The sequence below is a fragment of the Peromyscus leucopus genome, chromosome 15, assembly GCF_004664715.2.
Source record: "Peromyscus leucopus breed LL Stock chromosome 15, UCI_PerLeu_2.1, whole genome shotgun sequence".
Classification (NCBI taxonomy): domain Eukaryota; kingdom Metazoa; phylum Chordata; class Mammalia; order Rodentia; family Cricetidae; genus Peromyscus; species Peromyscus leucopus.
This window is the reverse complement of record NC_051076.1, coordinates 47944132-47958241: the sequence shown is the minus strand read 5'-3', so window position 1 is coordinate 47958241 and position 14110 is coordinate 47944132.

The following is a 14110-nucleotide window of genomic DNA, read 5'->3' as shown; positions in this document are numbered from 1 at the left end:
TCCAACACATCCCGTCCCCACAAGTTCACTGGAATGTCAGGTAGCACAAATGGTTGAAAAGTTCCTGCATGACCTTCCTCATCCTTCCAATTTAAAAGTAGCTTGCTCTGTAATGGCGTCTGAGCTGTACCGATACCTTGTAGGTGAGAGGTAGAATCTTTAAGGGGCCAAGCTTCGGGCCAATGTTTTAAAGAAATAACTGAAGTGTCAGCACCAGTATCTAAAAGACCCTGAAAACTGTGATCATTAACTTTTAAATTTAGCATGGGTCTTTGTTCTAAGGTGGAAACCCAGCATGCTAGAGGGCCCGTAGAGCCAAATCCACCCTCACGTCTGTGTGGTTTAAGAAAAGGATTATTAGTATGAAAGCAGGGCATCAAAAGTAGTTGTGCTATGTGAGCACCCTGGGGAATAATTGTCACCCCTTTACCAGCCTCAACCATAATTCTAATTTCTCCTTCAGAGTCTTCATCTATCACTCCTGGAATTACTCTAATACCTTGCATAAGAGCGCTACTCCTGCCCAGAATCAGTCCTAAAGACCCTGCAGGTAGTGGACCCATAACTCCAGTACCGACAACCTGGGGACCCATCTGAGGTGTTAATACTGTTCTGGTGGAGGAGCAGAGGTCCAATCCTGTGCTTCCAGGGGTGCCTCTGATAAGGTCTTGGACAAAAAGGGGTTCCTTCGAGGAACGAACTGGATGGGATGGTGGGAAACTGGGGATGGGACAGGTGTATCCAGGGCTCCGTACACCTGGCTTCGGGGGGTCCGGAGCGGACCCCGCTGCCTGTTTCCTGACGGCGGTAACATATTTCCCTGAGCATCAACCTTAGATCGGCACTCATTACTCCAGTGATGCCCCTTTTTACATCGCGGGCAAAGTCCCGGTGTCTTTGCCATTGCTTGGGCTCCAGGACAATTTTTCTTAACATGACCTTGCTGGCCGCATCCAAAACAGGTTTTTGGGTGGTTTCCTCCAGAATTAATCCCCCTCATGGCTGAGACCATTACCTGTCCCATGATGTGATGCCCATCTATATCTCTACATAGTTTAAGATAATCATTTAAGCTCTTATTTTTATGAGGCCTAATGGCCTCCTTGCAATATTTATTGGCATTTTCAAAGGTCAGTTGCTTTACTATGGGCATGGCTTGATCAACATCCCCAAACACTCTCCCTGCTAGTTGAAGCAGGCGATCTACAAATTCTGCAAATGGTTCTGACGGCCCTTGAATGACTTTAGATAGTTGTTCACCAGCAGCTTTATTAGGTAGCCCTTTCCACGCTCTGGTAGCGGCCACACTAATCTGTGCATAAACTGCAGGATCATACAAAATCTGTGCTTGTAAAGTGGCATACTGCCCTGTACCCGTGAGCATCTCAAGATTACGAGCCGGGAAGCCTGAAGCAGCATTTCTATTAGCTGTAGTTTGACAATGTTCTTGAAACTCACTCCTCCAAATTAAATAACCCCCCCCCAGAGAGAGCAGCGTGACACAACTGCATCCAATTGCTAGGGGTGCAATTTAAGGCAGAAAAAGATTCAAGTATAGCGGTGGTAAAAGGAGCATGGGGCCCACATGACATCACAGCTTCCTTGAGCTGTTTGATGCTTGTAAAATCTAGAGGATTGTGCTCCCTTTGTCTCTGCCCTTGAGCATTTTGAGTCTCTATAACCGGGTAAGCAACTCCCCCTGTCAATCCCTCCATGGATACGGAAGGAAGGACCTCCGTGTTGCAAAAGTCAAGGTTATGGGTTGGAGGTCTATCCTTGCGAGAAATCTGTGATTTCCCTCTTAGGCATCTAGCATCCTTTTCTGATCTGACTTCTACATCATCACCCTCTGAAGATGACTCTGCAGAATCGGAAGACAACTCTGCTGAATCAGAAACATCAGAAGTTTGAAGGGTTCTGAGAGCCTCCTCTATCTGAGACTCCTCCAACACAGCTTTAGCTTCATTTAAGTGTTCTTGGACTTCAATATCATCACTAAGCAATGCATCCTTAACCAAGCGCCACAAAGAAAAAGTAGCTAAGGATATGGAATCAGGCCCTTCTTTATGCAAATATTTCTGTAAGTCAACTTTGACCTGTTCCCAATCTGGTATATTAAATCCTCCGGAGACCAGAAACCAAGGACTAGCATTCTGGAGGATTTGAACAAAATCTTTAGCCGTCTTGCTCTTAATGATAGTGCCTTGCCGCCTCAACAGTCCAATTAATTGTTCCTTGAGGAGTGACTGTGAGCTACCCGCACCCATTTCAATTCACTCTTACCTTTAAAATACCGGCCGGCCTTCCAAGAGTGTCCGTCAGCTGGTCCTTCTTTCTCAGATCTCATTAGGAACCTCCATTTGTAGCGGTAACGCCCGCATTACCGATACCTGTTCACCATGTCCGAGCGAAGGGTTGTGGATTAAAAATAGAGACAAGAGACAGCGAGTCATTCGCCACGACTGGATGTCAAATGCCGTTTATTGAAAGAGGGAAGAAACCTTAAATACAGGCTTACAACACAAATGGAGGATCTCCGGAGGGCAGAAGTTCGCTACCAATGGTCTACATTCTAGACCCAATGTTCTACATTCTTGCATCTAAGTTGTTTACACCAAATACAGGATGCACCTAAGTTGTTTACACCACAAGCAGGATGTAGGAAGAAAGAACCTCCAGTAAGCTCTCCGGTGATCCTAAGGTGAGAAGGACACCAGCAGGGAATCTGAATAGGGAGGACACCTGGAAAAGGTCAGCAAGCAAGGCTGCAGCCACTCACAGTAGGGGGCCAGGGCCCATGGCGCCCACACTATGTTTAATATTGTGGCTGGCTGTTTCCTCTAATCCTCTGAGAAGCTTTATTAGGGTGCACAATATTTTGAGGGACACAATATATCACCACACATGTGTTAACTTCACTCAGCTCTAAGAGCTTATCTGCTGCAGACTCTTGCAGGCTCTGTGCATGCTGGCTCAGTCTTTGCGAGTTCCTAGATTCTGTCGGGGAATAAATGGGCTGCAAAGAGGGTGGCGAGAGGAAGTTAGTCAAATAGATCTTAAGTTTTTTAGACAAAGAGTAGATAGAAATGATGCCAGAGGAAGTTAGTTTAAGTTGTTTACACAGAGAGTAGATATAAGGATGGTGCTGAGAGGAAGTTAGCGTGGGTTGTTTGTATGGAGAATAGATACAAATGGTGCTGAAGGAAGTTAGCTCAAGTTGTTTATGCTGAGATAAAATACTAAGATCAGGAGTTGATGTCAGTGCATAAATAACTCGTAAACAAGGAAATGAGTCTTGGGTAACCTTTAAAATGATTGGTCAGTTCCTTCACGCCCTCTTAGGGTTCTGAGGTTTTTGTTATAAAAGAGGCTTACTGCCTAACAATAAATGATTTCTTGCTTGACTTGACTCTGAGTCTGATTGTCTCCAGGTAAGAGGAAGGCTGGGAAATGGGCAAGCGGCGCACTTACTTTCCTTGGTTCCAGGCCACCTCTTCACAGGTGACTTAAGTTCCCGGTGGGGCAGGACCCCACAAGGTTCCTCAATCTTGTTGGTTCAGGGGACATGGTTTTCTTGGTGTCATTCATCCCCTCTAGTTCTTCCACTCTTTCTACCTCCCATTCTGCAGGGTTATCTGAGCCCTGAGAGGAGGGATTTGATAGAGATCCCATTTAGGATTGAGTGTTCCAACATCTCTCATTTCTGCATAATGGCTGGCTCTGGGTCTCAGATTTGTTCTCATCAGCTGCAGGAGAAAGCTTCTCTGATGATGGCAAAAGAGATACTGATCTAAGATCATAGCAGAAGATCAATAGCAGCCATTTTATTGCTACATTTTATCATCATCATCATCATCATATTTATTTTTAGTACAGTAATTTTTGATTTTACCCTAGGTCCCTGGGATATCTAGTCTCAGGTTCTTGGTCACCCAAGCACTGAGTATATGTTCCATCTCACAGAGCAGACCTTACATTAAATCAGATATTTGTTAGTTATTCCCTCAAGCTTTGTGTCACCGGTACATTAGCCTATCTCACAGGTAAAACCCCATTGTGGATCAAAGGACTTGTGGCTAGGTTGGTATCTACCTTTCTCCTTTGCTATCATGTAAAGTAGAGTACCCTTCTGTACTAAAGGTGCTAGCACATAGGGGGGTAAATGCTCTTTGTAGAGGCATCTTGAGTTCTCTACGTTCCATGAGTTGTGCAGTTGTTGTCTTGAACAATAGAGCCTTGCTGTCAGTTTGTATAGAACAACCTGTAGTCCTCGCAACAGTCTTGGTTGGTTGAGTATTCCCTAGGACCCCTTTGGTCAACAACTCAATTAGATGTAACCTATTTGCAGTATTAGAAGCTTCATTTGGCGACCAGAGATTCCTGCCCAGTTGGGATTCTGTTTCCCCTATTTTTGGTAAATTCATTTAGATTGCCTTCATATATGTATATATTTTAAGAAATTTCTACTGTATTAAGTTTTCATACTACCTCTTAAATGGCCCTAATTTTTGGTGTTTCTTTTCACTCCCTTCCACTTCCTACTTGATTTTCCTGCCTCATATTTCCCTACCCCTGTCCACCCATAACTATCTATTCTTATTTCCATTTCCTAGAAAGGTGCTTCTCCTTTCCTTACCCTAGATCCTATTTCTGTGGTTCTACAGATAATAGCTTGCTAATCATTGATTTAAAAGTTAATATATACATATTAGTGAATACATGCCATATTTATCTTTCTAGGCCTGGGATACCTCACTCAGGATGATTATTTTTTCTAGTTTTATCATTTACCTGTGAATTTCATTTTATTAATAGTTGAATAATATTCTATTGTGTAAATGTGCCACATTTTCTTTATTCATTCATCTATTGAGGAATATCTAGGTTGTTTCCAGTTTTGGATATTATGACTAAAGCAGCAATGAACATGGTTGAACAAGTGTCTCTGTGGTGGGATGAACAGGTTTTTGGGTATATGCCAAGAATAGTATAGCTGGATCTTGAATTAGATTGATTTCCCCTCTTCCTGGGGAACTACCATAGTGGTTTCTATAAGTAGCTGTACAAGATTTTATTCTCACAGGCAATGGATGAGTGTCCTCTTACCCTACATCCTCCCCAGCATGAGCTGTCACTTGTTTTATTGATTTTAGCCATTTTGACAGGTGTACATTGGAATCTCAAAGTAGTTTCGATTTGTATCTCCCTGATGGTTAAGGGTATTGAACATCTCTTTAAGAGTTTCTCAACCATTTGAGTTTCTTGTATTGAAATTCTCTGTTTGGATCCATATCAAATTTTTAATTGGGTTATTTATTTTCTTGATATCTAGTGTTTTTAGTTCTTTATATATTTTGAATATTAGCCCTCCATCAGATGTGTGGTTGGTAAAAATATTTTCCCATTCTGAAGGCCGATGCTTTGTCCACAGGATGGTGTCCTTTGCCCTGCAGCCTTTCAACTTCAAGAGGTCAGTTTATTTATTGTTGATCTTGGTGCCTAAGCTAATGGTTGTGGGCCATTATCATACTCTATTTTATGATAAAACATGCACTCACTCCTGATCTTTTAACTTTGAGATCAAATAGTTCATTCCATATATAAAGGGGCATTTATGAATTAAACCAACTTATCTATGTAATATTGGTTAACACTGGTGTAGTTTTTAAAGACTTCAGTGATGTAATGCAACACAAGAAAAAGAATAGCAAGATAAATATACTGTTTTCTGTGTTTGGGCTACCAGAAATTCAGAATCAGTATCAGCTGGCTCATTTCATAAGACATAAATAATAAGAAATACTTTGTTATATAACATGATATTCAGAGGTTTTGTGGAAGAATTTCAAGATAACAAAACTAGGGGCTCATACTGAAATCATTCTCAAACAATATTTCTGTTATGCAGTTGTCCATGTTTAAATGGAATTCACTAAAATGCTTTCTTTTAGCATTATACATCATTTGATGAGCATTGATGAATGTCTAAAGAGAAACACTCAAAGCAGGCATTAGAAAAACCTAGGGTGAAAACGAAATATCATTACATTCTTTGTGGTATGCACTTTAGGTTACTTTTCCACCATGGCTTAATAAAATAAAAGGGATCATCTCAATAAAGAAGCAAACAGATTCAGGTTTAATTGCTATTTTCAAAGTTCTCTATTCTTAGAGAGAGACTTTAATCCTGGCTGTTTCAGTTAAAAATCTTTTAGTGACATTTCCAAAAATAATTATTAGAATATTGAAGATTTTATCAGGATGACTTACACAGTCACATAAATCACTACCTGAAGTACTCTCTACCACAGAACTATCAGATTTGATTTAAAATGAAAAGGCTCTGTTTGTTTTGGTTGCATCTATTAATGAAAATGAGAATTTTAAACAGTGACTATCTAGCAATCAATTGTTAGAAGTACTGACATTTGTTTTGTTGGTGCTCCATACAAATGAGTATTTAGAAAGGAGTTTTGTTTATTCTCTTATTTATCCCAGCTTAACTGTTACAAAATGCTATTCCTTCACAATCCCGGTGCCAACAAATAATGAGCAATTACCTAATACTGGGGTTCTAAGTTAAGACCTATACCAACAAACAGATGTTAGTAGTGTTTGGACTACTGGTTTTGCCTGCAGGAAGTCATTAAAAGATAAGTAGAAAATGAAGTCTGTTCCCTGGGTAGCAGAATTTCTTCCCTTCATAGCCATACAGGGAGGATTACTTTTGGACAACAGCAATAATTCTTATATTAGATGGCAATCACTCTTGTTTTTAATATACTCTGTGTAAATCAGTGTCAGGCAGGAGATATAATGCCATTCTCTATATTTACTTTTCAGCCATTTAAAAAAAGTAGCCATGAACAATCCAAAAAGTTTCCCACAGCCATACCTCTCATCCAATTTCCTAGTTCAATCTGGCAGACTTATATTGTGGTCTATTTGTGTACTCTTAACGACTTCCCACTATTTCCAAAGCGGCATTATATTCCAGCTGTGCAGGCACTGAAGTTTGTATTTCAAATGGTTGATGGTTCGGGAGAAAGTCATGATTGAAACCAGGTGCACATCATTACACTTAATACTGAGCTCTTTTCTCCCCTACACCCTAGCATCTTAATGTTTCCACAAGTAACTTCAACTCACAAGTTTGCAGAGACCTACATGAAGGTCTTTTCACTTAGTCAGACTTAATTTGTTAAATTAGAAAAAAAATAAATTTTAGTCTTCCGTAGACAACATGGTTTTATTAACATGCACTCTGAAATAGTAATAAGGAACCCTTAGAGATGTCTAAGCCAATACATAAATACATACTAGGTGATTTTGTGTATCAGCAGCTATCCAACTACAATAAAGAAAATAGTATTTTGCCTTAGAAAAGACTGTGGTGGTATTGTGTTCCCCAAAATATTGTGTACCTTAATAAACTTATCTGGGGTCAGAGAACAGAAAAGCCACTAGTTAGGCAGTGATAGCACACGCCTTTAATCCTAGCATTCCAGAGACAGAAATCCCTCTGGATCTCTGTGAGTTCAAGGCCACATTAGAAACAGCTAAGCATGGTGACTCATGCCTTTAATCCCAGAAAGCCAGCCTTTAATCCTAGGGAGTGGTGGTAGAAAGCAGAAAGGTATATAAGGCATGAGGACCAGAAACTAGAAGCGTTTGGCTAGTTCAGCATTTGGCTGGTTCAGCATTTGGCTGGTTCAGCATGTGGCTGGTTAAGCATTTGGCTGGTTAAGCATGTGGCTGGTTAAGCATGTGGCTGGTTAAGCATGTGGCTGGTTAAGCTTCAGGCTTTCGAGCAGCAGTTCAGCTAAGATTCATTCTGGATGAGGACTCAGAGGCTTCCAGTCTGAGGAAACAGGACCAGCTGAGAAGTTGGCCAGGTGAGGTAGCTGTGGCTTGTTCTGTCTCTCTGATCTACCAGCATTGACCCCAATAACTGGCCTTGGGTTTGGATTTTATTAATAAGAACTTTTAAGATTCCTGCTACAAAAGACCAAGAAATATGGAAGAAGTTCCTGTTTGGAGTCTCAAAAATTTAAAAATTGTATCACATTTATTTATTTGCATGTTTGTATATTTTTCTGTCTGGGGTTTTAATTCTCTCCTTCTACCATGTGGATTTCAAAGTTCAAACTCAGGTTGTCAAGTTTGATAGAAAGTGCCCATTGAGCCACTTTAACAGCCTGAATCAAGGTTTTCCAAAGATAAATTGCCAAAAACATGCCACTAATGGTTAGAACAATACAGCTATATCTTATGAATATTCTGTTCATAAGTAATGATTAAATTGTTCCCTTAAAATTGTGGAATATCAAATCTGTTTTCATGTACTTCTGAATGACTAGAATGTTTAAAATAAAAATGGAGAAATAATAGTATTTTTATTTTTATGTGCTTTTAAAGTTTATAATTTAATGCTCAGACTATTTTTATAAAAATTATACAGACCAAGTTACAAAAATTGTTTATAAATCAGACAGTAAAACATAACATAAGAGTATGTGTAAATATATTTCTAACCAAAAGAAAAATAAGATTATCTGAAACTGTGAAGCTTCTTTAGCCAAACACAGTATACCATTCACCATATAGGCAAAGATTGGTTATTTTTTAAGAAGACTTCAACCCATCAGGAAATAAGGACAACAAGACCTTATGAAATTACAGATTTTCTCCAGAATAACAGAAACTGTTAAGTGAAGAAGAGGCCAAAGAAGAGAAGAAAATTTTCACTGGCAGTATCTCTTAACTTGAAGTGCTTATTGAGCCTGTAAGCTAGAAAAAGGATATTGAATAAGGAAAGTGGGGGGGGAGACTGTAGCTAGAATTTTCCTGCCTTGCCCACAGTCAGAGCAAATCTTTGTCACCCGCCAGTCCCACAGCCGCTCAGACCCAACCAAGTAAACACAGAGACTTATATTGCATACAAACTGTATGGCCGTGGCAGGCTTCTTGCTAACTGTTCTTATAGCTTAAATTAATCCATTTCCATAAATCTACACCTTGCCACGTGGCTTGTGGCTTACCGGTGTCTTCACATGTGGCTTGTCATGGTGGCAGCTGGCAGTTTCTCTCTGCTTCAGCCTTCTGCTTCCCAGCATTCTCCTCTCTCCTTGTCCCACCTACCTCCTGCCTGGCCACTGGCCAATCACTGTTTTATTTATTGACCAATCAGAGCAATTTGACATACAGACCATCCCACAGCAGGAGACTTTAATGGAAGAGACAAAGAAGAACATGTGTGATGGGAAAGTAGAGGGTTAGATATTAGGAATACAGATGTTTAAGTGGGGATGGGGGCATAAGTTAGACTTGGGAGTGTTATCCAAAGTTAAGGACATATGGAAAAGCCTAAACCTACTATTTTTTTAAGACAGTTAAAATATAGTTAAAGGTAGTTTCAAGAGAGGCATCCTATACATAGAAGCCATAGGTTATTAAACAAAAATCTCACCATCAGATGTGGGATCTCTCCAATTATGGGTTGTTGACAAGGGTTGCGCCAAAGACCATCAAAAAACATCACAGGCAATTACTTTGTTGTTGGTTGCTGCTATTGTTGAGGACAGCAAACATTTTGGTTGCAGGAAATAGAGAAATCAAGGAGGAAATGACATAGATTCTTTTTGGCTAGTTACTTTCACAGTTCTGGAAGGTGTTATCTATGTGAGATTCTCGTGATAAAAAATCATTTAAAAAATCACACATATGTAAGTACCATAAAATATAATATCAGTCTGGTAGGCAAGATGTGTCCACTGACTTCATAGTGGCATGGTTGTTATCTGGGTAACCAGTGGCTTTCTGATTGACTTTTGAGTCCATTTCACAAAAATGAATTTATGCCTGGTAAGTATAAACCTGACCAAAAGCTCATGGCTTTGAAAGTCACATGCTCTAAGTAAACAAGGTGTTATTGTTTTGATATATGGACATGTTGTCCATTTGCTTTCTAAATATTTCTGTTGAACCCATAGATTATTGCCAATTACAGAGAAGACTCAGGTTGAAGTAACTGATGACTAATGCAGAAATTCCTGACTGGTCACGTGCTGAGAGTAAGTGACTTTTCGGTGGTTATCCCTTAATGGAACATGTATATCATTCCCTCGGTGGTCTTGGAACAACACAGAAAAGGAAGATAAAACAGTGTAAGATAAGGAAGGTGGAATGGCATGCTGTCAAAAGTAATTTTCTGGACATGTCTTGCCAGCACCAGTGGCTATGTGTACAAGATCTCCATAGGACTAGGCCAAACATTTCATCATAAAAGAGAGAGGGACTATGAAGACTCATCCATCCCTGAAGCAATACAGGCAGTTAATAGTTTCTGGAAGAGGAAGGTTTCTTTCTCAGGGATAAAAAAAAGTTGCTTATGACCAGATAAATAGCCCTACACAAATGTTCAAGAAGGAATTCTATTTTGTCAATTGTTGGTCTTAATGCTTACATTTTTGGGGTCCTCTTCAGAAAATATCTTCCTGTGTCTAAGTTCAAGAGAGTATGCTCTGATTTCTCCTTTTGCAGATTCATGCTTTGAGATCTTATTATGAGGTCTTGCATGTATTTTGTGTTAAGATTTATGTAGGTTAAGAGATATGGATCTGGTTTCATTCTTCTACATCCAACCATCCAGTATGACCAGCACCATTTGTTGAAGATGCTGTCTTTTTTCTAGTGTGTATCTTTTACCTTTTTGTTTAAAATCTGGTGTATGCAGGTGTGCAGACTTAATTTCCAGGTCCTTAGTTCTAGTCTATTGATCACTATGCCTGTTTTTATGTCAGATCATAACTTTGGGGTTATATATGACTTAAAGTCCACATTTATAGTCCTGTTAATGCTCTAAGCCTAACTATATATTTATCTTCACCATTAATATTTATACTTTAAGATGAAATGGTGATAGAAATTATATATAATTTTTTATTTGAAAAACTCTTCTATGTATTTGATGGAAGATAGATCTGATTGATTCTGATGAACTACTTAGTTTTTTCTTATCTCCAAATATTGAAGTTGCTTATTTCATTTGTATTTCAGAAAAAAAATAGTTTTCTTAATGTGTAGTATTTTTGACTGGAAGAGTGCTTTTTTTTCATTACCACATTTAAAATCATAGTGTCACAATATGATGGGTCAGCAAATTTGGGATATATACAATATGCTTAACAGCATCATGAGTATTCCCATGTTCTTTGTTGATCCTCTAAAATTTTCCTTTGTGTGTAACTCTAGAAAGATTAGAATATGCCTCAATGATGACATGCTATGTTGACTCATTTACGACTTCTTAATGTTAGTAGATCAGGGTATCTGTATATTTTACAAGACTTGGAAAAAATTCAGAAATAATTTAACTAATTACACATCACATTTTCTTGGTTTTCCCAATTCAAAATGTGGTGCTGGTGGTGGTGGAGCACACCTTTAATACCAACATTTGAGAAGCAGAGGTAAGGTGATATCTGTGAGTTCAATACCAGTCTGGTCTACAAAGTGAGTTCCAGGACAGCCAGAGCTATAACACAGAGAAACCCTTTCTCAAAAAAACAAAAAACAAAAAACAAACAAACAAACAAAACCTAAAAACCTATAACCAACGAGCCAAACAGACAAAAAACAAAATAAAAAGTCTACAATATGAAAACTTGTTCATGTAATAGTACCTCACAAGTCTCAGAATGTCTTCACTTATTTCCTTAAATTTAGTCTTTAAAAATTCCATACATGTATGCAGTGCATTTTAATAATATCCATGCTTCTTACTTCCGAGCTAAATTTCTCCCCTCCCCCCCAAAAAAAAAACATGACTCTCAACTTCATATCTTCTTTAAAATATATAACTAAAGGATTAATTAATACTGTCCATATGTGGGTAAAAATGCATCATCCACTGAGCTTGGGAAAGCTATCACTGGCTATCTCCATCAAAGAAAAGTGACTCCCATCCCTGTGTAATCCATCAATTATTAGTAAATCTTCAAATGGTATAGGCCACTGGGAACCACTCTATTCTCCATATTTTGTTTTCTTTTAGCCTCTCCTTTGAGTAATTTTAAATATCCTACCTCCAATGTCATGAATTTTTGTTTTTGAGTGTAATGATTACTGCTTAAGCCCAGAAAAGAACATAGATTAGAGCACAGGTTCCTGAATTAAGATGAAGACTCAGCTGTGGTGCTGACAGGTGTGAGTACTTCTGTTTTCCAGATGTTACTGTTCTAGGAAGCAAGGTGTTGTCTTGTTGCACTGCAAATAGAAGGATTTGGAGAGAGGCTGGAGTGTGACAGAGTCCTGAGTTCCTCTGTGATCTGGACATTCCTGTAGTTCTTCTACCAGGGCTGTAATTTCTCTGATAGTTTGAGACTCTAGGTCCTTGGCTAAAGGACACCATTTTTTCCTCACATGAAGGAGAGGCTATGGTTCTAAACATCACAGAGCATTAGCAGGTCAGGCCATGGGGGAACAGACATCAGTTCTTTGGGATTAGCTTGGATTCTGATCCCAGCAAGATCCGTTGTCCTCTAATTAAGGTGCAGAAGTGAAGCTTGGGAGAATCTTGACAGTGAAATGTAGATGTAACCGTCTTATTAAATAAGAAACACAGAGCCAATGCAAAGATGAAAGCCCAAGAGGTCAGAGCGATAGCTAAGAGCTAAAAACCTTACCCTTCACTGCCGCTGCTATCTTCCTCAGCAAGAGACCTACTTCCTGTCTGTTTGTCTTTTTTATAGACTTTCTCTTCTGCCTTCTCATTGGTTGTAAACCCAACCACATGACCTCCTCCTCATTACTGCCTGTCTGTACAGACCTCCAGGTCTTCTATGGTTGGTATTGAGATTAAAGGTGTGTGTCTCCATGCTGGCTGTGAACACACAGAGATCTGCCTAGCTCTGCCTCCCAAGAGCTGAGATTAAAGGTGTGTACCACCACTGCCCAGTTTCTGCTATGGCTTACTATTAGCTCTGACCCCCAGGCAACTTTATTTATTAACATACAAATAAAATCACATTTCAGTACAATTAAAATATCACCATAGTGAAATATCAAGATTATTATGTAAAGTGTTTGCTACCATTTTGAAGTCCAACCAGAGCAGACATGTTGCAGCAGTTCTTTTTGTAAACTGATCTTTGTGAGAGTTTATGAGGCATTCAAAGCCAATATGAGATTACCATGCTGCTTGTTTCCCAGCTTCTACAGAGCTGCGGGTTGCAGTCTGATTTTCCTTTGCTTTACATCTAGTACCCACTTATGAGTGAGTACATACCATGTTTGTCTTTCTGAGTCTGGGTTACCTCACTCAGGTTGATATTCTCTGGTTCCATTCATTTGCCTGCAAATTTCATGGTGTCATTGATTTTTACAGCTGTACTACTCCATTGGGCATATGTACCATATTTTTTTCTTATCCATTCTTCAATTGAGGGGCATCTAGGTTGCTTCCAGGTTCTGGGTATTATGAATAATGCTGCTATGAACATAGTTGAGCAAGTGTCCTTGTAGTATGCAAGGAGGACCCTAAGAGGGATATACAAATAACCTTGGGAAGGGGAAACAGAGGAGATCTTGATGAATAAACTGGGGATGGGGGGCAATGGCGGTAAGGGGATAGGGGATGAGAACATGAAGGAAAGGGATGGTTGATCTGGGCGAGGGATGGAGTGGGAGAGCAATAAAAGACATATCTTGATAGAGAGAGACATTATGTGGTAAGGGAGAGACCTGATGCTATGGGAAATTCTCAGGAATCTACAAGGATGATCCCAGATTAGACTACTAGCAATAGTGGTAAGGGTGCCTGAACTAGCATACCTTGGTAATCAGATTGGTGACTACCCTAATTGTCATCATAGAGCCTTTATCCAGTAACTTATTGAAGCAGATGCAGAGATCCACAACCAAGCACCAAGTCAAGTCAAAGAGAGAGAAGAGGGATTATAGGAGCAAGATCATGATGGGTAAATCTACAGAGACAACTGAACCAAGCTCAAAGGAACTCATGAACTTTAGACCAACAGCTATAGCTAGAGTTTTCTCCAGTTCTGCCTGGCTGACAGTCAGGAAAAATCTCTTTCACTTGCAAGTCCCG